Genomic DNA, 26,572 nt, shown 5'->3' with positions numbered 1-26,572 from the left:
AAGCAATACATGCTCTGGAAATCTTTCAAAGTTGGTTCGAAATGTTGTATGGAGGAATTCAAAGATGGCATCAATTGCAGCTGAGGAAGAGGTGCATGGCTCTCCCAGATACATTGAGAAAACTTCTGAACAACTACGTTAAGCAGAAATTTATTTCACACTCTATGACTGGGCAGGAATTGATCAGAAGGAAAATTAATTACTATAAAACTCTTAACTGTGACAAGCAGGCATACTACACCTTCTGTCTGCAGCTGCTAGAAGCTGCAAAATGAAGTACTTCTATTTAAATTCAGTATGTCTGAAGAAGAACACATATGTCATGGGAGGTCTTGTATACCCAGTGAGATAATCCCTTTGGTAACATGGGCCATTCCCGGGGAGGGCTTTAAAGAGGAGTGAAACCTTGAATCTGACTATTCAAAGGGGAGTAGAGCACCATGTTAATGTGTTTTCAGTGTGTTTTTTTTTTTTTTTTTGTTTTTTTGAAGCAGAAAAGCTGCTATGTTCTGAATGAACTTGAGCTGTTTTTAAGGTTGGCACTTTCACTCTTCGACATAGAGTGTGACAGATATGGCAGTTTCCTGCCACTATCTTTGGGAGATCTTATTGTATTAGTTTATGTATCATTGTGGGCTAGGGACTGTATATAGTTCTGTAGGTGACCACAGTTCCTCCAGGAACTAAGAGCAGTGTGGAGTTATCCCCACACTTGCCCTGAAAGGGTTAAGGCAGCCAGAGGGGACAATTAGCCTATTACGTGGCAAGGGGGGGGAGGGGATTAAGACTGCAAGAGAAGCCTTAATTAAAAGAAGCTCACCTGTGCAGGAACAGGCAGGGTATATAGAAGCCAGGAAACTAGCAACAGAAGTGCTGGGTTGTTGGGAAAAACTGCAGTCTCTCTCTGGGAAGAAGGAGGCATGTTGGAGGCTGTTGAGGTGAGTAGCCTGCAGTTGCTCCCTGGGAGGAGGGAGTGGTGAAGCTGGCAGACCCAGACAAGCAAGGGCAAGCTAGAAGGTTAGAAAAGGGCTTGGAGAAATCCAGCAAGGTACAGAGTGGAATAGACCTTGGCTGCTGACTAGAGAGTCCCTGAGCTGGAAACTGGAGTGTAGGTTGGGTCTGGGTTTCTTCAATCAGTCACTGGGGAAGTAGCACTGGCAGGGCAGTGCATAGGAAGACTATCTGAGCCTGTTTTGCAGAGGAGATTCCACCCCCAGGGAGACCACAATAGTGACCTGGCTGGAGGGCTGAGGGACAAAGGGGCTGCAGCTGGAATGAGAGAATGGCTGGAGACAGAGGTGGAGGGACACCTTGCACTTGTAGGAAGAGGTGTTGACCTGGGGACTTATTCCCCAGAATGGCCAGGAAGAGGCACCCTACCTGCAGTGAGTGGAGAACACTATCACAGGAGTGATTAGAAAAATCCACTCAGGCTGTAACTCCTCCAGAGAAGTACCACCACTTTCAGAGCTCACATATATTGCTTCAAACAGGATTCCTCAGAGACCAACAAAGAGGACTTTTTGGGTAAATATGTTGAGTTTAAACTGACTCCTGGGCTTCTTTCTGATCCAGCAAATGGACAAGACCTTCTGCCCAAGGGATCTTTCCTGAGAAGGGTTGGAAGTACTTTGGCCTACTGAAGTGACCTAAGACTTCTAGTAAACTGTCAGTGTAACTCCAACAGACCTTGGTTGTCAGCAGGGATCAAACCTGTGATCTCTGGAGCTTAGTGCATGAGCCTCTGCAGCATGAGCTAAAAGCCAACTGGCTGTTAGCTAAGGCTGTAGAGCAAACTCATTAATCTCTCTCTAAGTGGTCTCGGTGCCACTAGATGGGACAAAACACCATACCCAGGAGGTGTGTGGGTTACATTGGCGTGCATATAGGAACTTTTTTTAAATGTTTTCTCTGTAATTTAATTTTAAGAATAAATGTCCTTATATGTAAAGAGCTGTGTGGTAACTTACAACTGCTGGCAATATGATGATCATAAGTCTTCAGAGAGAAAGCAAAAGCATAGTCACTGGCCTCTTTAGGCAGTCTGGCTTGCTGGGAATATCAATGTAGGCAGAGAACTGCAGCCTGGAAAAATCCTGGGGAGGTAGGAGAGAGACATGGGTTTCTGCCACAGGTGCCAACTCCGTGGTTGCTCTGGGGTTGGAGCACCCATTGGGGGGGGGGGGGGGGGAAATGGGTGCTCAACACCCACCAGCGGCCCTGCCGATCAGCTCCTCTTGATCTGCCTGCTAATGATCAGCTGATCAGTGGCGTGCAGGAGGCGCTGGGGAAGAGCGAAGACAGTGTGTGCTTGGGGGACCAATGGGGCAGGAAGAGGCTGGGAGGAGTGGGGATGGGGCCTAGGAACCCAGGCCTTTTTAAATTGCCTGTGTGGGCCACAGGGCAGGGGCTCCTAGGCGCATGTGGGGTGGTACCGGCAGGGGCGAAGGCAGCCAGGTGGGCACGTTGAAGCCTTGGCCGTGCAGGAAGAGAATGTGCAGCCAGTAGCTTGCGGGGCACTAGCCAGTGGACATGCAGCACCGCCCAAATGTCAGGCAGACCACGTCCTTATGGGCCAGGGGCCCATTGACTGTTCTGCCCTGGGGCCTAGAATTGCTGTCAGTGGGCTTGAATACTGCCATTTGTTTAATTCACCCAGTGTGGCTTTTAAAAAAGAAAAAAAAACAACTTAATCCCAAAACCTTAATTTTATCGCTAACGTTTTGCAATATGTAAATCTATATTTAAAGAGATGGCTGTAACATCACACTGAACCCCTTTGTGCTTGTTATATTACACACACTCAAACTGAAATTCGCCTTTTTGCCAGAGCACATCTCAGTGCCTTGCTTAGTGAACAGTGTGTTTTATCATGAAGATCGTATATTTGGTTTGTGATCATGTTTAATGAAGTCACTTTTCTGTATTTGGTGAAACAGAATGTCTCCATAATATGGAAATCACTAACAGAGGTACAGCTCGTTTGCACACTAGGTGGTGCAACAGTAACACCTGAAAAAATAATTTTTACAGAGAACAGTTCAGTGCTGGTGGATTTCAATCAGTCTGCAAATTCATATAGAGCCCTAGGACTATGACTGAGGGTCATATAATCCCTCCAGCACAGATGAGAACAATGAGCCTCTGTGGACTCGTGTCACAAGAGGTTGCCTGGCATGAGATCTGAACTTTTTTTGTTTGTTAGATAAATAATAAACAACAGAATAACACAAAAACTAAATTATAAACATCCTTAAAATGTTTGTGTGGCCATGACAACCCAAGACCCTATTTCCAGTACTGGTGTTCTAGCAAATAAATATCATTGTACTCTAAATGAACGAAGCATGTTTAAAACCAGGCCCAGGTTAAGGAAATCCTGGGGCTCTAGTTCTCTCTCTCAAAAAACCTTTCTTCAGTGCTCACCCTAAATAGCTTCCCAGAATTGAACTCATGTCTGTATGTATATTGAGCTTTTAACCATACTCTCACTCTTGGATTTTTTTTTATTTTTAGTTTAGTTATAAGAATTGACTATGCGTGTATTTGGGTAAGATCTGGACTAGTCAAAAACTTGGGAGGTAATAGGCCCAATCCTTTGGGATTGGTAGAACCTTTTGTTTTTATGTGATAAGATTTTCATAAATCTTCATCATATTTGACATGAGTAGCTGCCTTTGTGCAGAGTGTGCAAGGCACCAGTGGCAGCTGCAGGAGACACCATCCACTCACCCCTCAGCCCAGCAAGATGCTCTCAGTCCACATGATTGCTGCCCTCACCCGTTCACTGCCCGGGTAGGCTGGCCTGGTTTCCAGAAATGCCCTGGGTGCAACATTCGTTGCTACAAGGAGCATTCTCCTGTAGCTGTCTGGCCTGACCCGGTCACAGTAGACACATTACACCCAACAAGAAACCAAGCAGTAGCAGACTGGGGAATGTTCTAGGCAGAAGCTCTACAGTAAAGCATAGAGAGAGAAAAGAATTGGTATGATATAGCTTTCCTAACAATAGGCAAGCTGGTTGCAATGCCAATACCTAAGTTTATCTAACACTATCCATTATAAGGCCCTGTTTTCTGTTACTTATAACTCTGCCAAATTTTAAGCATTCAGGCTGAAATTTTCCATACTGAGTGTTTGCTCAAGCTGACTCTTTTATTTTAAAACATTTCAGCAAAAACTACAAGGCAAGGAAGTGTTTGAAGCCTTTGTTGTTAATTGGTCCACCTCCTGGACCAAACTGCGATCATCAAGATGGACCTCAATAAAATGCTCAGAGGAAATTGGAACAATAAAAACGTCCTGCTTAAAGAAGAAACGGTGCAGATTCTAGTCAAAGAGGAGGCCATGACTTATGCCCTAGAGTAGGGGTGGGCAAACTTTTTGGCCTGAGGGCCACATTGGGGGTGCAAAACTGTATGGAGGACTGAGTAGGGAAGACTGTGCCCCCCAAACAGCCTGGCCCCTGCCCACTATTTGCTCCCTCCCACTTCCTGATTGTCCCTCTCAGAACCCCTGACCCATCCAACCTGCCCCTGCTCTTTGTCCCCTGACTGCCCCCCTGGGACCCCACCCCCTATTGAACCCCCCCATTCCTTGTCCCCTGACTGCCCTGACCTCTATCCAACCCTCCCTGTCCCCTGACAGGCCCCCTGGGACTCCCACGCCCTATCCAACCCCTGTGATCCCAAGAACTTCTGCCCCATCCAACTGCTCCCTGTCCCCTGACTGCCCCCCAGAACCCCCTTACCATGCTGCTCAGAGCAGCAGGAGCTTGCAGCCCTGCTGCCTGCATGGCTGTGTGGGAGGGGGACTAGCCTCCCGGGCCAGGAGCTCAGGGGCTGGGCAGGATGGTCCTGCTGGCCAGATGTGGCCCGCGGGATGTAGGTTTGCCCACCTCTGGCCTAGAGGTTCACAATCCCATTCTTTCTCAAAGTGAAGGAAGAAGTGGATGGGATACTGTAATAGAACATATTACTGAGACAGAGTGATGTGCCATACCCTTCAGTGCCCATTGGCAGGGGGAGGAACTGATCCATCTGTATCTGCATAGACCTAAAAAGCATCACTGTAAAATTGGAAAGATACATGCTTTCCAAAGTGGAAGTTATGGTCTCCAATTAAGTCTCTTCAGCAAATGCAGTTTATATCTTCTGACAAGTTCTGTTCCATTATGACAATACTAACCCAACAACTTTAAGATGCTGTTCAGAAAATACTGCTTTTTGTCACCTCACATTCAGAATCCTAGACATCCCAGGAAACTTCCAGAGGAAAATAAGTGAGATTCTGCAACTTTATGCACGGTCTGAGGAAGAACATAACATTCTTAAGGCAACTGAGACTGCTGGACTAAAATTATACAAAGAAAAATGAATGCAATGCTAAATACAACTTCAGCCCGTAGGGCATGTGATCAAGAGAAGATGAAGGCAAATCCAGAAAAAAATCAAAGTTAGAGTTGAAATGCAAGCACTTAAAGATTGTATTAGGACTGATGCATCTCTAATGTAATACAACTTGGGAGCAAATTAATACCAAAATGATTCCTTTTAAGCAGTTAATAAAGAATTTGGCTTTTAACAATTTCTATGTGGATCTGGACCAGAGCACAGGAATATATTTTTGAGGATTCATCTACAGTAGAACCTGAGAGTTACAAACACCTTTGGAATGGAGGTTGTTTGTAACTCTGAACAAAATGTTATGGTTGTTCTTTCAAAAGTTTACAACTGAACATTGACTTAATACAGCTTTGAAACTTTACTATGCAGATGGAAAAATGCTGCTTTTAGTCATTTTAATTTAAATGAAACAAGCACAGAAACCGTTTCCTTACCACCTCAAATATTTTTTTAAATTTTCTTTATGTAGCTTACATTTAACACAGTACTGTACAGTGTGTTTGTGTTTTTTTTTTTTTAATCTGCTGCTGCCTGATTGCATATTACCAGTTCCAAATGAGGAGTGTGGTTGACTGGTCAGTTTGTAACTCTGGTGTTCATAACTCTGAGGTTCTAGTGTATTTATTATATTACCATTATGGGTATGTTATGTCTCCAACTCTACAGCCATTTAATACATTTTTATCCTACAGACAAAGTGACTTGGGATGTGACTTCCAGGATCTATGCTTTAGCCATCTTCTGTCCCATTTCAGCCTACAAGAGATATATGCTATGGGGACCTATGAAGATAAGGCAGGGGACAATGATGTTTAGGAGCCACTTATAATTTGTTTTCCTTTATTGATAGTATGTTCCACCTGGCCCTTAATACAGTGGTCTGTCAAGTGTTAAAATATTCTGCCCAGAAAATCATGTAGATGACTGCTGTGTGAGTTACCAACTTCGGAGAGATTCACGACATTAGCCAAAGTAGATACAATTATCCACCAAGAGGTGCCCTTATGAGTTTTGTGTCCTTGAATGTAGCTTGTTTGTTTGGGATTGTGGAATAGGACTATATTCCTTACCAGGGTACTGATAGTGAGAATGAACCAGATTCCTGCAATGCATTCTTTTTGGGCCTGGACAGAAGTTACAAATCTCTTCTTTCTTTGCTGTAAATGTACATGTAAATTGTTAAGATGTGGAGTCTCCAGTTTACTTTGTTCTAGTTTAACTCAACAGAGCTCAAAAGGGTGAGTTTTGGTGATGACTATATATATTATTTGCTGTGAATCTCAATTATTCCCTCCTACCATGATGTTTTCTCTGGGAGACAGATGTTCTCTATTCATTTAAATCCCTTTGTTTGGTCCTTCTGTGAAACAACGTCTGACAGTGTATTCATCTCCTCCCTCATTTACAGCTTCATTTTAAGCTCAGTGTTTCACTTGCCAGTAGACAGACACCGCATTATTTGCCTAACTTGGATCAGGGTTAGGTCTCTGTTTCTTGGAAACCTCTCTCAGAATCTCCATAATCCTTTCTCTGAGGAAAACATTAGCTCCAGCTGAGTGAAATTCTGCTTCAGGCAACAACACAGAATTTATTGTTCTCTTAAAGGTTTTTTTTGTTGTTGTTGTTTGTAAACTTAATTTAACATGTTTTTCAATTAAGATCAATGGATCTGAGATCTCCATTCATGAGCCACCTGGAAGCAGCAGATTCTCTTTCAAGCATAATTAGATTCTTTCCTGGGAGACCAAATGTCTGTACTGCCAGCTCAATGCACTGAAAAAATTGCCTAATAGTCAAGTACTGCAGCTATAGAATACTTAAAGGCCAAGCAAAAGATATAGGGAGTGTATGGCTACGCTAAGAATTTAATTTGAGTTCTACTACAGTGCCTTCCCCACAGGTACATGAACTAACATATTACCAGAACTGCAGCATAGTACTTTGGAGTATGTAACCAATTGAAATGTATTAACAGTGAAGTCTGCTAAAGTTATGAGGCAGTCTAATTGAACTCTGCAATATGTATTAATCTGACCATCAAAAAGTGTAACACTTATCCCCTAGCAGAAGTGCTAGATGTCTGAAAGGGAAGTACTATATTTTTCACTTCTTGGTCTTGGTTCAGTTAATGAGACTGAATAAAACATAATTTATCATTACTTTAGTAGCACCAGCAGTCCATCTAGTGCAGGCTGATCACAAACACGAAACACAGCTTTTCAATTCTAAATAATTGCTGCTTTGGTTCTCATGGGAAAGCAGAGACTGGTTTAGCTTCCCCTTAACTCTGTTACAGAGGATGATAACTTAGGATAGTGCTAATCAAAAGTAGACTTTTATAATTATGTACATCTGTCTCAAAACAATGTAGTTGTGCAAATAACTGGCCACCATGAACACTTTCTTACTGCTGTGACCCATTCTCCTCTCTCTCCCCTCCCCCCCATTCCTTTCTGTACTTTGTTGTTTTGGACTGACCTGTTCGGAGAAGGAACCGTCTTCTGTGTGTTTATACAATGCCACGCACAAAGGGGCCCTCAATCCTGACTGGGGCCTTTGCAGACTACCATCATAAAATTAAATAGTACTAGTGATGATAATCCAACACAAATCAATCAGATTGTTTTACAGAAGCCTTTTCAGACCAGAGGACTATTTAAATCGCACCTCTTAGCAGTTATGTCATGAAGTCCTGATACAAAGGTAGGAGGTTAAGGTCACATAGGCACTAGGCAGAGGGATCTGGCTATTTTGAAGGATTTAGTGGAGCCCCTATACAGAAAGATGAAGGTTTGGACTTATTTTGTTTACCCTGGAAAGGAAGGATTCTTAGTCTGGCTGGAAACTACCAGCAAAGGGAAACTAAGGCACAGAAGCAGGAAAACAACTACAATAGGGAAACTGAGGCATGGACATGCTTCTACAGTGGCTGATGATTGACTATGTCAGAATGTTACAAAACTGAATTCTCCTCTCTGCAGAGCTAAAGTGAGAATGAAGCCCTATCCAACCTATTTTCACAGGCCATCAAAGGAGTTAAGGAACTATGTTTAAACTCCATTTTAAAGTGATTCTAGCTAAACTAATTTGTAACGTGACATGGTCAGCCAGTGTGAATAGGTCCAAACTGTACTAAAATCCTGTTTCATACTTGTGGTGTAGCCTAGAAAGAGGTCATTTTGTTTTCAAATTGGACATGTTTGAAGTACAGATTAAATGAGAGGAGAGTAACAAACCTTGTCCACACTAAGAGTGGTTCAGTTCCATTGGCATTAAAAATTTCACAAGCTATGGTGTATGCCAGGCACAGGCTGCTGCTGCTAGTGTTTGAAGCACTGTGACATACAGCTCTGCCCTGTGTAGAATAAGTTGATGCTTTGATCAAACCTGATAGCAGCTACTGGACCAATTCTAATTTCAAATGACACCAGTATACATTAATGGTCACACTACTAAAATCAGTTGAGTCACCACGCTCAAAACAGCTGCATGTAGGAAGAAAATCTTTACCTAGGATTCCTGATATTGCTAACTCTGGTGGAGCTGAACTAGGTGCATCCTTGGTGAGGACAGTGTGGCTCTTAAGCGCCCACTTCAGGAGATAAGATGGGAGGACCTCTGTATACAAGGATCTTCTGGTCTCAACTATCAAATAACTTTCTCAGCACAAAGGAGCACTAACCTCCCCCCCCCCAAGGTCCTGCTATGCATAATCTCAAACCACCTTAAGTTCGAATATGTGGGTGGGCATGTTGTCTTGCACCACTGCTCTCCCAGCCTGGTGCTAGGTTGCCACTCATCCAGGTTTTACATGGACAGTTCAGTTTTTGGCTTCTGTGTCCAGGTGCCCAGTTTTCAAATCGAAAATGGCACCCGAACCAAAAGCCTGGTTACCATGGGGTTCAGGGGAGGCACCGGTTCATTAACTCTCACCAGCCCTGCTCAGCCAGGGCCGCATCCTACTTACAGGCAGGCTCCCTGAGATGATCCAGTGAGTGACAGGGACAGGGACTTAGAGGAGAAGAGAAGGAGCAGGGCCTTGGGGGAAGAGCCTCAGGGAATCTGGTTACCAGCAAATAGAAAGGTGGCAACCGAGGCAGACACAATCTCAAACAAAAAGGGTTACTCATTTTTTAAATATAGCCTTAACTGGCATACTGACTGTTTCTGAGAAACAACCCCTTCAGGAGGTATTTTTATGATGATGTCCCCATTTTCAAAGGGAGGTAGAACAGCATGTCAAAAATCAAAAAGGAATCCCACAAAAAGTGGAAACATGGATAAATTACTAAGGAGAAGTAAAAAAGAATGGCACAAGTATGTAGGGACAAAATCAGAAAGGCTGAGGAGCAAAATGAGCTACACCTAATAAGGGACATAAAAGGTAAGAAGAAGAGGTTCTACAAATACATTAGGAGCAAGAGAAAGATGAAGGAAACTGTAGGTCCGCTATTTAGTGGAAAAACAGAGCTAATAATGGATGACATCAAGAAGACTGAGGTGTTTAATACCTATTTTGCTTCAGTCTTTACTAAAAAGGTTAATGGTGACCAGATACTTAACACAATTAATATAGCAACAAGGAGGAAGGAACACAAGCCAAAATGGGGAAAATACAGTTTAAAGAATATTTAGATAAGTTAGATTTAAGTCAGGAGGGCCTGATTAAATGCATCCTGTTAAGGAACTGGCTTATAACTAAACCAGGGAGAGAATGCATACAAAATTTGCAGATGACTCCAAAGGGCAGGGGAGGCTGGGGGATGGGAGGGAATTGCTAGCACTCTGGAGGACAGGATTAGAATTCAAAACAACCTTCACAAATTGGGGAACTGGTCTGAAATCAACAAGATGAAATTCAATAAAGATAAGTGCAAAGCACTACACTTAAGAAAGAAAAATCAAATGGGCAAATATAAAATGGGGAAATAGCTTGGTGGTAGTACTGCTGAAAAGGATCTGGAGGTTACAGTGGATCACAAATTGAATGAGTCAACAGTGTGATGCAGTTGTGAAAAAGGCTAATATTCTGAAGTGTATTGACAGGAATGCCACATGTAAGACATGGGTAAATGCAGAGGCAACAGGGTCATATACCCTCCCTCCCACCAGATTTTTGCCAGGGTTTATATGCTCTTCCCTGAGCTCTGCTGCATACCATCAGAACCTTTAAATTATGCCCCCCCTCAACAGTTACACATTGTCTCTGGGTAAGCATCTCACTCTACTTGGTGCGGGTGAGGCCTCAACTGGTGTACTGTGTCCAGTTCTGGACTCCACACATTAAGATAGATCTGGACAAATTGGAGAGAGTCCAGAGGAGAGCAACAAAAAGGACAAAAGGTTTAGAAAATGTGACTGGGAGAGAGCAGAGGAAGTGAGGGAGCTGTCCACATGTAAGGGGACTGTTGCCCCCTTACTAACATTCAGTGGGGGTGTTTTGGTTGGCTAGCTCCCACTACTAAAAGGGGAAGGGTCTATGGGAAACCAGGACCCTGAGACTGATAGTCCCCAGGAACAATGGGGAGAGGCCAATGCTGCAGGTCAGCCTGAATGACAGGGCAGGCAGGCTAATCGGAGAGTCAGGAGGCCAGGGAGGTCGTGTCCTCCGTGTGAGCTGGATTTGCCTGGCTCAGACAGAGTGGGGCCGAGCTAAGGAGAAAGCAGGGGCCCAAGCTAAGCTGGGGAGCAGAGCTGGGCCAGATCCAGAGGGACCAGAAAAGCAGCCCAGAGAGAGAGCAGACCCTGTCCTGGGAGCAGAGCTGCAGCCTTAAAGCTAGAGGCACAGCCCAGACAGAGCAGACTTGCCCTGGGAGCAGAGCTGCAGCAACCAGAGCCAGAGGGGCCAGAAAAGCAGCCCATGAAGCAGGTCAGTGCTGGGAGCAGAGTCACAGAAGCAGCCTGCAGAGCAGACCTGTCCTGGGAGCAGAGCTGTAGCAACCGGAGCCACAGGGGCCAAAGAAGCAGCCCAGGGAGCTGGAGGCAGAGCAGCAGTGCTGAGACAGAGTGGTGTAGCTGGGGCTAGAGCAATCCAGAGCTGGGTGTGGTGAGCAGCTGGGGAGAGCGAGGGGGACCCTGGGCAGTGGGCCCAGCACAGGGAGACGCCTCAGCCAAGAGGCTCTGCAGGCCAGGCTTGCATCTTAACCCCAACAGGGTGGGGGTGACACTGGAAAGAAGGGTCCTACCACTTAGAGTCTGAGAGGGTGTGGCCACCACTAGGTCAAGTGTCCAACCCACAGTATGCCTGCAGCACAGCCAGGGTCTGAGAAGAAGGCCTGGGACTTACAAGAAACAGACTGTCAACTGCCCTGACATTCCAGAGACACTGTTTGTGACGTTCCCTGCCACAGAGCGGGTTGATGTGTTTCCTTTAATCTTTCCCATTTTTTCTTATTCTTTTAAAAATTAATTGTTGATTAAATAACTTGCATTTGCTTTAAATTGTATGTAATGGTCAGTGGGTCAGAGAAGTGCCCAGTGCAGAGAGAGTACCCCGGAGTGGGGACACCCTAACCCCTGTCCTAGGTGACCACAGCCGGGTTGGGGGTCGAGCCCCCCAGGAATCCTGGGCCCAGCCTTGTTGGGGTTACGAGGACTCTGCCAGAAAAGGAGAGTGGAAGGGGAGTCCTCAAGGGCAGGGAGGCCACTGGGTAAAGGAAGTGGGAGCAAGGACTCAGATCCTTTCGCTAGCCCACTTCACCGGGGTAGTACAGAAGCCAGGAAAGTTCCCCACAATAGCGGGACTGTTCCCCCACTTACAGGAGACTTGAAGCCTGGAGCAGACATGCTACACTTAGCATGAGACACCTGATGTGGAGAGGGAACTGCAAGCAGCTGGCTCCTTATAAGAGAGCTGAAGTAATTGTTTGGGAGAACTGACCCTGGGATGTCTATAAAGAAGTCTTCTCTGAGCAGGATGGCTGCAAGCCAAAGCCAGGTTCTGAGGTAAGTGCTATGCCTTAGAAAACAGATTTTTGGGACGCTGAGTTTTGTTTTGAGTTACTGTCTGTATATACCTGCAACCCCCAAAAGGGTGGCAATTGGACAAGCAACTGTGTGGAGTCCCTGTGAAGGAAAGAGGCCTGGAAGTGGGGGACTAGAGGGCAGAGCAGTGGCACCTTCTACAATGACCTATGAAGAAAAGCTAAAACTGTCCATGTTTCGGGGGGGGGGGGGGGGATACTGAGGAGGAAATCAGATATGTGAAGGCATATATTAAGGGCTGTTATTAAGAGGATGGTGACTGATCAGTTGTTCTACATGTTCACTGAAAGGTAGGATGGGATGTAACCAGCTTAATCTGAAGCAAAGGAGGGTTAGATATTAGGAAAAGCTTTCTAACTATGAGGGTAGTTCAGCTCTGGAACAGGCTTCCAAGGGTGGTTTTGGAATTCCATCTTTGAAGGGTTTTAAGAACAGGCTAGACAAATATGTGAGGGATGGTCTAGGTGTATTAGGTCCTGCCTCAGTGCAGGGCGGGGGGCTGGACTAGATGACTTCTTGAGGTCCCTTCCAGTTCTATATTTCTATGACTCTGTATCAATTTTTACTCCTTAGGGGCTCAATCCTGGAAGGTTCTGAGCACTATAGTGGAATTACTACATGTGCTTAAAATTAACCATATGCCTAAATGCTTTGCTGGATAAGGGCAAGAGCATGCAAGGCTTTTCAGGATTGAGGCCTATAAAGAGACAACATGGCTATATTTTACTAAACTTGACTTAAGAGTTTCTCCACTCTCTTTGTATTAGTTCTGTGTGGTTGTTTTTTCTTTTTAAATAAAAGTTATAAAACAATCATTTGTTTGTAAAAAGGCTGTTTGCTCTGCAGTTCATTAACCTCTAGAGAGCTGTTAATTATTACTGAAAACATTCCATCTTTCCAGGGTGCTAGGAAACTACATGACAAAACCTTTTCCCAAGGTTAAACATATTTACAAGTGCTAAGGTACACGTTGCAATAACTCAGTGTGCTATATGTGCAAAAGAGCATGTGGCTAACATGAGCATGAATAACTGTCACACTCTTCAATTAACTGTTTATAGAGATGGAAGATTTTAGGCCATAGTGGCCTGTCTCCTCCAGTTTTAGATTCTAATTTAGTATTTCCATTCATTCAGTTGCCTTACTATTTCCGTCTCTCGCTTTGCAGTGTCCACTCACTGGTTAATAGCCACACTAACCTTTTGAGTGTGTGCCTCAGTCAGTTACTACTTAGAATTACTAAAGTTTAAAAAGTGTGCATGTGTATGCAGAATGACCAATGCCCTGAGCACAAAGCTTAATACAGATAGAACCATTTAGTTCCATTCCTCAGTGTAAATGGTTTGGTTAATATTATTCTGAAGTTGTCATGTACATCCCAATTACAACAACACATTCTTAACTAAATAGGTCTTTTGCGGATTTTGATGCTGAATTCTTCCTCAGGTGGTGGATTCATCTTCATAGACTCACACTTTAAGGTCAGAAGGGACTATTATGATCATACAGTCTAATCTCCTGCACATTACAGGCCACAAAACCTCACCCACACACTCACTCCTGTAACAGACCTCTGGTTGAGTTACTGAAGCCCTCAAATCATGGTTTAGAAACTTCAAGTTACAGAAAATCCACCAAGACTTAATTTAAAGCAAGAGACAACAATTAGTGATATACAGCTTGAGTGCCAAGTGATCAGGGGAAACACTGCAGTTTTCAATTCATTTTTGAAAAATTGAAAATGAAAGCTCTTACAAGAGTTTTCCGCCTATGGCGTATGTTCCAGTGTAACATGCGCATCTGAGATGAGTCTGTTGAAATATGGAATGATTGCACTAACGTATCAGATTGAAAGAGGCTACAAATTGCGGAGATGTCAGAGCATGGACTCTTTTGGACTCATGCATCTGGCATCAAGCAGACCTTTATGCATCAAAGGAAGACTTTCTTCAGTGATGTTTGGGGGTTGGGGCAGGGAAGGGAGTATACTCTTTTCTGCATAATAATGAGAAACTAACATAATCCAAAAGCGAAGAAAGTCAGAGTGAAGACTGCTGCCTGTGCTGAAGGGGAGAGGTAACATGCACCATGTTAGAAGCTCCAGTCACCAGCTCAGCCTGGCAGTCTCAAATTATGATTGCAGCAACTTTCACATAAAGCTCCAGCAAACTTGCACATTATAGAATAATATTTTGCCTGTTCCCTTACTGGCCTGTATCTTTCTGAAAAATCTAGCAACCAGAATTTTTCCTTCAGTAATGTGGATTAGTATAGGGTGTATACAGTCACCTACTTGTCCACTTCTCCCACAAGAACCTTTGAGCTTTCTCTCGTGCTCTCTATTATGCAAATATTATTCCATAAAGAATATACATAAAGCCACTGGTCTATCTGCTTTCAAATATCATCTTAAGGTTCATTTCTACCATGATGCCTAAAGAACACTGACAGCTGATAAAGGATAAGCAGCTGTCAGGATAAGACTACTCCTACTGATATGCTTACTTGCCTCCTTATTACTCCTTTTGAGCTCTGCCTTCTTTCACAACACACTTTTACAGAGCATGTCCCACAGTCTTCTACCTATTAAACCTGAAATTTCACTCTACTTTATATTGCATGTATGTGCACAACTTGTAGGGTCTTTAAACATCTATTGAAAGGAATTTTTCAGTTTATATGTACAGGCATGCACAGTGCTAATAGAATGTTTATCATTAATCATTTAACATAATTCTATGTGTATGTGCAAAGTACAGTTTTAAATCCCTGTAACTTGGCTAAATTAAATCTGATTTTCAGTGAGCTAATTACAGGCAAATCTAACAATGTGAAGTCCCTGCCATATTTCAAGTTTTCCTCACTTGCTGATGAGGTGCTTAAGCTATTCAGGAAAAAAGTTACAAACATTCCTTGTTAGCAGTAAAGCACATCTTCATACCAGGGTTTCTCAAACTGGGGGTTGTGACCCTCTTAGAGAGTTGCAAGGCTCTTACATGGAGGGGGGAGGGAGGGTCACAAGCTGTCAGCCTGCACTGCCAAACCCCGCTTCACCTCCAGCATTTATAATAGGGTTAAATGTAAAATAATGTGGTGTTAATTGGGAGGGAGGGGTCACTCATAGGTTTGCTGTGTGAATGGGATCACCAATACAAAAGTTTGAGAACCTGATGTGGGGGCTAATTAGCTACAACAAATCAGGAGAAAGATCTTGGAGTCATTGTGGATAGTTCTCTGAAGATGTCCACGCAGTGTGCAGTGGCAGTCAAAAAAGCAAACCAGATGTTAGGAATCATTAAAAAAGGGATCGAGAATAAGATGGAGACTATCTTATTGCCCTTGTATAAATCCATGGTACGCCCATGTCTTGAATACTGTGTACAGATGTGGTCCCCTCATATCAAAAAAGATATACTGACATTAGAAAAGATTCAGAAAAAGGCAACTAAAATGATTAGGGGTTTGGAATGGGTCCCATATGAGGAGAAATTAAAGAGGCTAGGACTTTTCAGCTTGGAAAAGAGGAGACTAAGGGGGGATATGATAGAGGTATATAAAATCATGAGAAAGTGAATAAGGAAAAGTTATTTACTTGTTCCCACAAGAACTAGGGTCCACAAAATGAAATTAATGGGTAGCAGGTTTAAAACAAATAAAAGGAAGTTCTTCACGCAGTGCACAGTCAACCTGTGGAACTCCTTGCATGAGGAGGTTGTGAAGGCTAGGACTATAACAGGGTTTAAAAGAGAACTGGATAAATTCATGGAGGTTAAGTCCATTAATGGCTATTAGCCAGGATGGGTAAGGAATGGTGTCCCTAGCATCTGTTTGTCAGAGGGTGGAGATGGATGGCAGGAGAGAGATCACTAGATCCTTACCTGTTAGGTTCAATCCCTCCGGGGCGCCTAGCATTGGCTGCTGTCAGTAGACAGGCTACTGGGCTGGATGGACCTTTGGTCTGACCAGAATTGGTCATTCTTATGTTCTTAACCACTTCTTTATACAGTCTGGTAGAAAGTGGCTCAGCCGTTTTTGATGAAAATTTCATCAAAGCAAGAGCAAGTGTGTCAAATTTCAGCCAACAGATAAAACATTAAATTTATTAACTGAATATGACCTTTTAGAATGAAAATGTTTAGGCAATTTAAACCATAAGTCTCTCTACATACACTAGCTGAGCTGCTTCTCTGGAATTATAAATATAGACACTCAGCCCTTGAAACAAGAGCACTGCTATCAGATGAACAAAAAACATTTTGCACACTCAATCTGCTGGAAAAAAATGTAATCTGTCTAGTCTCTGGGAGACTTTAAGGACACTGGAGAGCTGCAGAACTGACTGTTCTGGTCAAAAGAAGATCCTAGAGTTGCTTCATATTAACACCATATTTGCATATAACGTTTCTTAAATATATATGTATATTTTAAATATGTTTTGTTCCATCTCCCATTCATCTTAATAATGGGGCTCTGTCCAGCTCAAACTTTCTTTAACCTGCTGCTTATTCACTTGTCTGTCAAGGAATCAGGCAGTGCAAGTACTGCTTGACTTCCTTCCCCAAATACACCACAGACCTAAGTTCTGTCAGCAGGACTCTCATTTCTAAGCCACAAGAGGAAATGAAAAGTAGATCTTAATGAAGTCAGAATTCAAATATTGGGGGGGGGGGAACATGTGGAGGAAGGTTTGTGGGGTGCAGCTGGGCCCAGGCCAGCCCCCATGGGGTTGCCAACTTTCTAATCGCACAAAACCAAAGATCCCTGCCCCGGCCCTTCTCCGGGGCCCTGCCCCCCACCCCTCCCCACTCACTCCATCCCACCCTTCCCTCTGTCGCTCACTCTCCCCCACCCTCACCCCAGAAATGAGGGGTTCAGGGTGTGGGAGGGGGCTCTGGTTAGGGTGTAGGGGGGCAGGCTCTGGGACGGGGATGAGGGGTTTGGGGTGCAGGAGGGGGCTCTGGGCTGGGGGGTAGAGCCAAGGGGTTTGGAGAGTGGGAGGGGGCTCGGGCAGGGCATTGGGGATGTGGGGGTCTGTGTGGATGGGGTGTAGGCTCTGGGAGGGAGTTTGGGTGCGGGAGGGGGCTCAGAGCTGGGGCAGGGTATAGAGGTGCACAAGGGGGTACAAGGAGCAGGCTCTGGGCACTTACTTCGAGGGGCTCCCCAGAAGTGGTGACATGTCCCTCGGCTCCTAAATGGATAGGTCAGGCAGCTATGCATGCTGCCTCTGCCCACAGGCACTGCCTCCGCAGTTCCCATTGGCCACAGGTCCTGGCCAATGGGAAATGCGGAGCTGGCGCTTGGCATGGGGGGAGTGCACGGAGCCCCCTGGCTGTCCCTCCACCTAGAAGCCCAAGGGATATGTTGCAGTTTCCAGGAGCCACATGGAACCAGGTAGGGAGCCTGCCAGCCCTGCGAACTGGACTTTTAACAGCCCAGTGGTGCTGACCGGAGCTGCCAGGGTCCCTTTTCGACCAGGTTTCTGGTTGAAAACCGGATACCTGGCAACCCTAGGGAGCACTACCCCGTTCTGCTCCTGGCCTAGGGCCCCAGCCTCAGTCTCCTTACCGCTGTCCGCGGCCCTTCTCCCAGCCCTGGCTGGGGGGTTGGGGGGTGTGCTGATAGGAGGAAGGGGGAGCGTGAGGTGTAAAGTTTGGGGACCACTGGTCTAGGAAATAGTCTCATTGAGAGTGGTAGAAATACTTCCATCTCCTCAGACTGTAAATCCCAGTAAATCACCTGCCAGTAGAATAGTCAGCTGAGATGCCTCTGTTTAATTTTAGTATCCAGAGAAGACACAAGTAGCGCTGTGTGAATTACTTTTTTAGTATTAAGATATTACAAAAGAAACCCTAGTTTCAGATCAAACTGAAAATGATTTTTTTCCCAAACTTTTTGGTTAATTGAAAAATCTAAAAAATGTACTTTTCAGGCAGAACTAAACATTTTCATTTTTAAAACTGAAAACTCTAAACTCTAAAAACTGAAAAATTCTAAACCAACTCTGTAGCATCTGTTACTGCTGCTCTGCTTTGTCAAGCTAACTTTGGTTGGACAGATTCCTGGAGATTGTCATGTGATGAAATCTTTAATTAAAAAATAATATTTAATTCCTGGAGACTCCAGGACAATCCTGGAGGGTTGGCAACCAATGAGACTCTCTCGTCTCACCTTGGTATTCTCTCCCTCTTTCTCCTACTGGTCTTCAGCAGAGTGCTGAACTGGGACTAAAAAAGCCTATCAGAATTTTAAATGTATTTGGGAATGGCATAGCAACCAGAACAGTTCTTTTCACGGGACATTAAGCAAAATTTCTGTGCTATAAGCCCAGCCCGCCTTTAGGCCCAAATAAGCATCCCCTCCAAATAAAACAAATTCAAAAATATGCAGCCCTCAACTCAAAAAAATTAAAGCGCCTTTTAAAAAGAGAGCCCAATTCTGTTTATTATAAGCAGAGTTCTGGCAACATCAGTTAACTGATTGGATAATTAGACTATAAACCATTTAGAAATTCTCCCTTGGACAAGTTAGGAAAAAGGTAGTACTATTAGGAAGATAAAGGAGAAGGCTTCTCAGGTAATTATAATGGCTAACTTTCCTCATTTGAGTTTCAGATCAACTTCTTTTAGCACCTCACAAACAGAGAACTCTGGAAAATTTACTCTGAAAGTAGGCCCAGACATCAGGTAAGTAAGGCACTTCTCCCACAGCACAGGAGATGTATACAGGCAAGTTAAGATTGTGTATGAGGGCACTTAAATAAGGGAACTAACTTCCTGATGTTTGTCCTGAATGTTTACCAGAGGGATCCCCTCTTTTGACCAGAAAAATCCAGAACTCTCTGGCCTTATTTGCTCCCTGGACAACATTCTCAAAATAAGAGACTGAGTATAAAAATGGAATGCACATGAAAATACGGTCACACAATAAATGTATCCTCACGATTACTCATTTGCATTTTCTCTATTTGTGAAACTCATGTACCATAAAATAGAAACCATCCAGGCAGGGATCTGGCACAGCAGCAGTAACATATTTTTGAAAGCTCATTCACCTGACTACATGCCTACCAAATCTCCTTGCCAGTATTCTATGAGATTCTCTATGCCAAATAAGCTAGGAAACGGCAGTTTACTTGATGTTAAGTATGGCAGTGTTCTGATAAACATGCATGACAGGCTTGAATTTAAGCATGCATGCCCATAGTTCCTATACCACTTTAAGAAAGAAAAGGAGGACTTGTGGCACCTTAGAGACTAACAAATTTATTTGAGCATAAGCTTTCGTGAGCTACAGCTTACTTAATCGGATGCATTCGATGAAGTGAGCTGTAGCTCACGAAAGCTTATGCTCAAATAAATTTGTTAGTCTCTAAGGTGCCACAAGTACTCCTTTTCTTTTTGCGGATACAGACTAACACGGCTGCTACTCTGAAAATTATACCACTTTAGAGTCACAAATAATTTCTAAACAAAATCTAATTTATCAAGTAAATTTTTTTTTACTGCTGGTGAAATATGCATGTTCATTGTCTCTTCACCCACAAAAGAGTTGCCCCTCAGGTTTCTTGCACTCTATTCTACCAAAGTGCCTGAAACTTGACTAAGCATTCCGAGAAAGGGGTCCTTAGCCTCTCCCCAATTAGCATGGCTTTACCATTCACTGCTTAACTACCTGTGATGGTATTTTTATGATGTGGACAGCTGTCCCTTTAGCTGTCCACTAGACTGACACCTAGCAATTCATTCCACACTAAACAGCATTAAGATGCTGATAACTTTCAATTGTGATCAATTTGGGCCTAAATGAACTGATGACCTAGAAGTGGAAGGCCTTGCATCCTGTTACCAATAGCATTGATCCACTAAGTTCTTGCTATAACAGTTTTGCAATTAATGTGGTCTAAACAGATATTAGAACATCGAACCAGAGCTTTTGTCAAATCTATTGCTATGTCATAATATTATACTATAAATGTTTGAAAGGCTATATTTGAGAAGTATTAGCTAATGAGGCCTGTACTTCTGCCAGATGTTGTTTTCCTTATAACCCAAATGAATACTCAGTAGATAGATTTTGAAACTCAGTTGAACCAAGCTCTTGCCAATATGTCCCACCAGTTCTCCACCCTTGACTTGTGCCAGTTGTAGTTTTGGTTATGTCAGTATGAGGAAGCTGCCCTTTCTACCCTCATAGCACAGGCTTCAACCATGCCATGGAAGATTAGGAAATCTAGGGCCCCTGCAAGTTACTGTAAAAGCTGTCCTTTCAGACAGCTCATTTGCCTTATCTGTATACATGCCTGTGTTATTGCACTATGTTTGTAAATATCTGTTCCAGTATTTGTTGCCCATGTAGTATGAATAATATGAATATGAATAAATGAGGTGGAATTCCTCTTCTGTTTGTGATCTGTAGAAAATGTTCATAGCCACACTGGCCCTCTAGGAAAAAGAGCAGGGTAGAAATATGGTACTTTTTATTGGATCAGGAAGTTATTATAAATTCCAGGACCAACATAAATTTGATTTAGGGGAGACACTGGTGGAAGATCTGGGAGCATTTCTGTGTGGTGTCCTTTCCTTGGTTTTATTTTATAATTCAATGTAGGAAAAAGAGGGAGGAAAAATTAGAATGAGGTGCTTACTCACCATCACCGGCAGAGAGAGCTCTGGACAAGAAGCAGTAACAGACTTTACTCATAGTACAGCTCTTTAACATGGGCTGTGTATGGGCCGGTACTGGCGGCCACTTCTTACCGGTACACCATACCGGCCCACTTTCACCTCTGGGTGTGACAGGCCCAGTAAAATTATTCCTGCTTCGGGGCTGGCTGGAGTGCAAAGAGCAAGTGCCACAGGAGGTCACTAGCTACTACTAGGTGACAGATGAGCTGAGTGGGCAAGATGGGAATTTGTTTAAAGAGGACTCAGCAGTCATTCCAGCAGATATAAGAGCTGACATCATGAGAGGGATACATGCATCATACCTGGGGATAGAGGCATGCCTGAGATGAGCCAGGGAGTATATCTACTGGCCAGGCATCAATTTCCAATTGAGACCATACATGGAACAGTGTGAGGTGTTTGTGGTTGTTTTTAAAATACAGTGACAATAAAAGAAAACTACAGCCTCATGAAATCCAGATCTCAGCCTGAGAAAAGATCAGAACAGACATGGGAAGGGAGTGTACTAACAGTTTTGGGGTGCTGACTGCTGCTTCAGCCCCAGGGGCTGACTATCGACTGCTGCTCCAGCCCCGCCGCTCTGGCAGGGGCTGAAGCCAAAGAAGGTCTGTTAAAGTCATGGAATCCATGACCTTTGTGACAAAATCATATCCTTACATATGACCAATGCAAAGGACCAATAGAATGCCACCCAACAGAATGAAGACAGCAACAGACAGGAAGCAAGTTCCCCACCAACAGCAATAACACAGACCAGAAATAGGAGGCTTGTTTGAAGAGCAGTACGCTTGAAGGTCTGTGAGGCCTAACAGGCTGCAACGTGATGGCGGTAAAGGCTGTGTGCCTAGGATGAGTTACATACTAGTAACATCAGGCCCCAGCAAGTGTCTTTTGTGCAAGCATTTTATGACAACAACAATTCTTAAATGGAAAGAGGTAGCAACCTGTATAGAACTTGAAGGGAGGAGCACAGGTTGCAGGAGGGAAGAGTTTGTACGAGGCACCAAGAAGTCTGTTTCCAAATAGCTGTCTCTGTAAGCAGCCAGTTTAGTTTTAGAAATATGGAATCCTCATGTTATTACTCAGTATGCAGTACATGAAACACCAGTGACCAGTCAGCGCAGGCCAGAGCAATCTGAGGTAAAATGCCAGCCTCTCTTCAACCTCTAGAAAGCAATTGTTCAGGAAAACATGCCACCCTTGTCCTGGCTCCTGTGCAGCCACTTGGGTTCTGGGCAGCAAGAGCCTGCTGCATTGCATTTAGATTGGTGTCCAGGTGGCTAGGCTTTGCTTCAGTGCAGTCATGCGACTTCCATGCAATTGTTTGATGTCCACTAAGTGACCCCCATTTAGCTTCATTCAGCATCTGAGAGTGAGCACCCTTCACTTCCTACTGAGAGAAAAGTTGATATGGTCATCAAACTAATTGAAACACAAGATCTAGACTAGGATTAACAGATCAGCCCCTACAAATATTGATTGAAAACAAAATTGCTGCATGTAAAATTAGTCACTAGAGGGCACTAATAGAATCCAGTAAATGCGATGGGAGTATACTGCCATACAATGTTTTATGTAAGTACTACGGTGTTCAAGGAAAACATGTTCTTTAATTCATATCCGGCTCCCATAACCACTCTGCAGATCTCACATAAGGGAAATCCAACTTAATTTACTGTCTGTTTTGCTTTAACACAAAGGGCACAAAAGGATAATTCTCTCTAGAAGCAGCATATCTTCTAGCCTGATGTTCACCATGAGCTTTTGGAGGGAGAAGCTCTGAACAAATCAACCAAGCAAAGATCTAATGTGTGACACTTTGGTGCAGTGTGGCACCATGAGTGGGTGGCTTGAGGAGCTGATACACAAAAGAGGTGTGAATGCACAAGGCAGGCTGTGGAGCTGTCTGAGGTAGAGAATGGCAAATTATGATGCCCAAAAAGTGGAGGTCACCCCTAGGTCCTGCGGAAAAGGACCTAGGGGTGACAGTGGACGAGAAGCTGGATATGAGTCAGCAGTGTGCCCTTGTTGCCAAGAAGGCCAATGGCATTTTGGGATGTATAAGTAGGGGCATAGCGAGCAGATCGAGGGACGTGATCGTTCCCCTCTATTCGACATTGGTGAGGCCTCATCTGGAGTACTGTGTCCAGTTTTGGGCCCCACACTTCAAGAAGGATGTGGATAAATTGGAGAGAGTCCAGCGAAGGGCAACAAAAATGATTAGGGGTCTGGAACACATGACTTATGAGGAGAGGCTGAGGGAGCTGGGATTGTTTAGCCTGCAGAAGAGAAGAATGAGGGGGGATTTGATAGCTGTTTTCAACTACCTGAAAGGGGGTTCCAAAGAGGATGGCTCTAGACTGTTCTCAATGGTATCAGATGACAGAACGAGGAGTAATGGTCTCAAGTTACAGTGGGGGAGGTTTAGATTGGATATTAGGAAAAACTTTTTCACTAAGAGGGTAGTGAAACACTGGAATGCGTTACCTAGAGAGGTGGTAGAATCTCCTTCCTTAGAGGTTTTTAAGGTCAGGCTTGACAAAGCCCTGGCTGGGATGATTTAACTGGGAATTGGTCCTGCTTTGAGCAGGGGGTTGGACTAGATGACCTTCTGGGGTCCCTTCCAACCCTTATATTCTATGATTCTATGGAGACAGACGTGATCTTTGTCCTCCAGAGTTTGCAATCTAAATAGCAGACATGCCAAATCAAGCAGAGGTGACAAATAATATGGAGGGAATGTGGGGAGGAAGGACAAGGGTCACAGCCATACAATTACATGAACAGTACAGGCATGGACCTATCTTTGTTTGTTGTTTATTATTAATACAAAGAACAGGACTGTACAGATGTAAAGTAGTGGCTGTTAACTCATCCATCAGGGCATCTCAGAAAGGTGAGTTCTTGGGAGGGCTTTTAAGGAGGCGAGGTGGAGGACTGGAGCTGGTGACAATATTGCAAATGGTAGGAGATTTAGCAACGTCTAAAACAGCAGTGGTGTTATAGATCCATAGAGGGTTTTTTAAGGCCAAAAGAGACTATTACACTCATCTACTCTGATCTCCCATATAACACAGGCCAGATTATCTCACTCAGTGGTTCCTGCATCTAGCCTATTAACTTCAGGTGGATCCTGAGCATATAGTTTTAGAAAGACATTCAATCTTGATTTATTTCAGAGTAGCAGCCTGTTAGTCTCTATTCGCAAAAAGAAAAGGAGTACTTGTGGCACCTTGGAGACTAACCAATTTATTTAAGCATAAGCTTTCGTGAGCTACAGCTCACTTCATCCGATGAAGTGAGCTGTAGCTCACGAAAGCTTATGCTTAAATAAATTGGTTAGTCTCTAAGGTGCCACAAGTACTCCTTTAATCTTGATTTAAAAACTTCAGGAGTCAGACACTCCATCACACCCTTGATAAACTGTTCCAGGGGTTAATTGCCCTTACTGTTAAAGGTTTATGTCTCATTTTCAGTATGAATTTGTCTAGTTTCCAGCCATTGGCTCTCATCGGCTAGATTAAAGAGATCACTGTCATCTGTCTTCTCCCCATACAGAAACTTATAGCCTGTACGCCAGTCCTCTCAGATCACCTAATTGAATATGCAGTATGGCACAGGAAGGTGGTAGCCCATGTGGCTGGAGGCAGGGGAAGTGCAGTATGGCACAGGGAGCCAAGTTCACAAAATTGGTTAGTGAAGTGTGGCATGGAGCAGGGAAGTGGTACCACACATGGTAGTGGGTTTTTGAGGAGCAGTATGGTAGGGGGAGGAAAGGTGTAGTGCTGCACAGGACGAAACTTGTCAGACTGAGGTGCTGACTGGCCACATGGGGCATGACTATGTGTGAAAGCTCATGCAATTTACTGTTTACCTGAACCCAAACATTTTTAAACAGAAGTGGAATCTTGATTAATAGCCTATTGACCAAAGAAACCTATAGGAAGTGCTGACCCTACCCCCTGTCTCTAACATGGAAATAAGAAACCACCAGATTCCTGGGCCTAATTATCTCCTTCAAAACCCAGCATTCCCCTGTATTTCTGACTCAGTGCAGTATGCATTTCTGCTCAGATTATCATCTATATCCTATTACAGGATGGGATGCAATAGCACTTGATTTAATTACAGGGCTCAGACTGCTCCCTCCTCTCCTATACACCAGTCATCAGGAAAAACTTGAAAGTCCACTTCTTCTGTGTTTAACTTTGTCTTGTCCATTAGTAAAGTGTGTCTTTCAGACAGATGAGGCAGGGGATGTTGGCCCCTCCCTGTCCCAAAGTGTGCAGTGACAAGAAAGAGTGTAGCCATAAAGCACTGAGTTGTCTATGTGCCATCTCTAACAATTACTTCTCTGTCAGAGACAGGCAGATGGACAGATGTGGCATGTGGCTGCTTTGTGAGGACAACATTGCTGTCATCTGGCCATAGATCCAATGTAACTGGACACATGAGGATCATCACCTCAGTGCAGGTGCTCCCTGGGTGAGGGAGACAGCACAGTGGTTCCTATGCTACCCTTCTCCCTGCTTCTGGCACAGAAGGCCACAGATTAGGTAGAGGAGCTTGCATGGGATACCCTTATGCCCAGTTCATCATGGCCTATGGTTTGGCCCCTAGGGTCCTTCAGCAGCTGGAGTCAGTCAGAGCAGAGGAGTCTGGCACAGAGCTAGTTCAGGTTTGGGGAAGCACAAGTGAGCACTGGGTCACCTTTTTACCTGGATTGTGTTGTGTGCATTTTGGCTGGACCCAAGGGTCTGGCTCAAACTCTTTTTAGTGAGGGAGGTGCTTCACAGGAAAGCCTTCTACCAGGACAGTCAGTGGAAATCATGTCAGCAAATTCTCCTGAGATGACTGTATCCATTACATTTGTTGGATTAATCTTATTTAATGCTGAATGCAGTTGGGAGACTGTAAAATTGAAGATGTTTAACTTTCAGATAGAAATCTGGACACAGAAGCCATTCAGCTTAATGATGCAGTGTTAACTGCAGACTCTTAAATTAATAAATAAACTGATAACAAGGTTTCTGTTTTCATCCATCTCACCTTCCTCCTCCCATCCACCTACCAGAGAGAGCAGGAAATCTCTCCCAGGCATCCCCATGTTCTTCTATGGAAGAGAGCCTTCAGTAACTATGCCAGACTGAGCTGCACACAGAGGGTTGTTGTTGGGAATAAACTGGACACATCACTGCAGATGGTCAACCTTGCATGGTTCTGGTTTCTGACTGGCACCACATGACATCTGATACATTCTAGAATGTAAGCTCATAACAATAACCTGACCGGCCAGTTTTCTTTTTTCCCATGGCTGGATATAAACTAAGAGCCATCCCATGTGCTTATCTCTAGCTTCAGAGCTCATGAGGAAGCAGAAATACGTGCAAAGTCTCCTTAGTCTTTACCACTATAAAAGCTGTAGTCTCAACCACTTAGATTAATGCACCTTCACCCAGCTACCCTACTTACAAAGGCAGATTTGAACTACTCTCTCCC

General features: G+C 44.0%; 1 protein-coding gene and 1 long non-coding RNA gene across 5 annotated transcripts in view; one reads left to right on the top strand and one right to left on the bottom strand.

The window, feature by feature from the left end:
- The window catches only part of SLC45A1 (solute carrier family 45 member 1), a 77,505-nt gene that overhangs the window by 31,281 nt on the left and 19,652 nt on the right, over positions 1 to 26,572 (bottom strand). The window lies entirely within an intron of this gene.
- LOC142069544 (uncharacterized) lies at positions 794 to 6,647 on the top strand. The gene is made up of 2 exons (XR_012665429.1): positions 794 to 938; positions 4,175 to 6,647. It is a non-coding gene; the product is annotated as an uncharacterized LOC142069544 (long non-coding RNA).

This window comes from Caretta caretta, chromosome 18, assembly GCF_965140235.1.
Source record: "Caretta caretta isolate rCarCar2 chromosome 18, rCarCar1.hap1, whole genome shotgun sequence".
NCBI classification, from domain to species: domain Eukaryota; kingdom Metazoa; phylum Chordata; order Testudines; family Cheloniidae; genus Caretta; species Caretta caretta.
The sequence above is the reverse complement of the archived record's forward strand: the minus strand, read 5'-3'. Positions and strand labels throughout refer to the sequence as shown.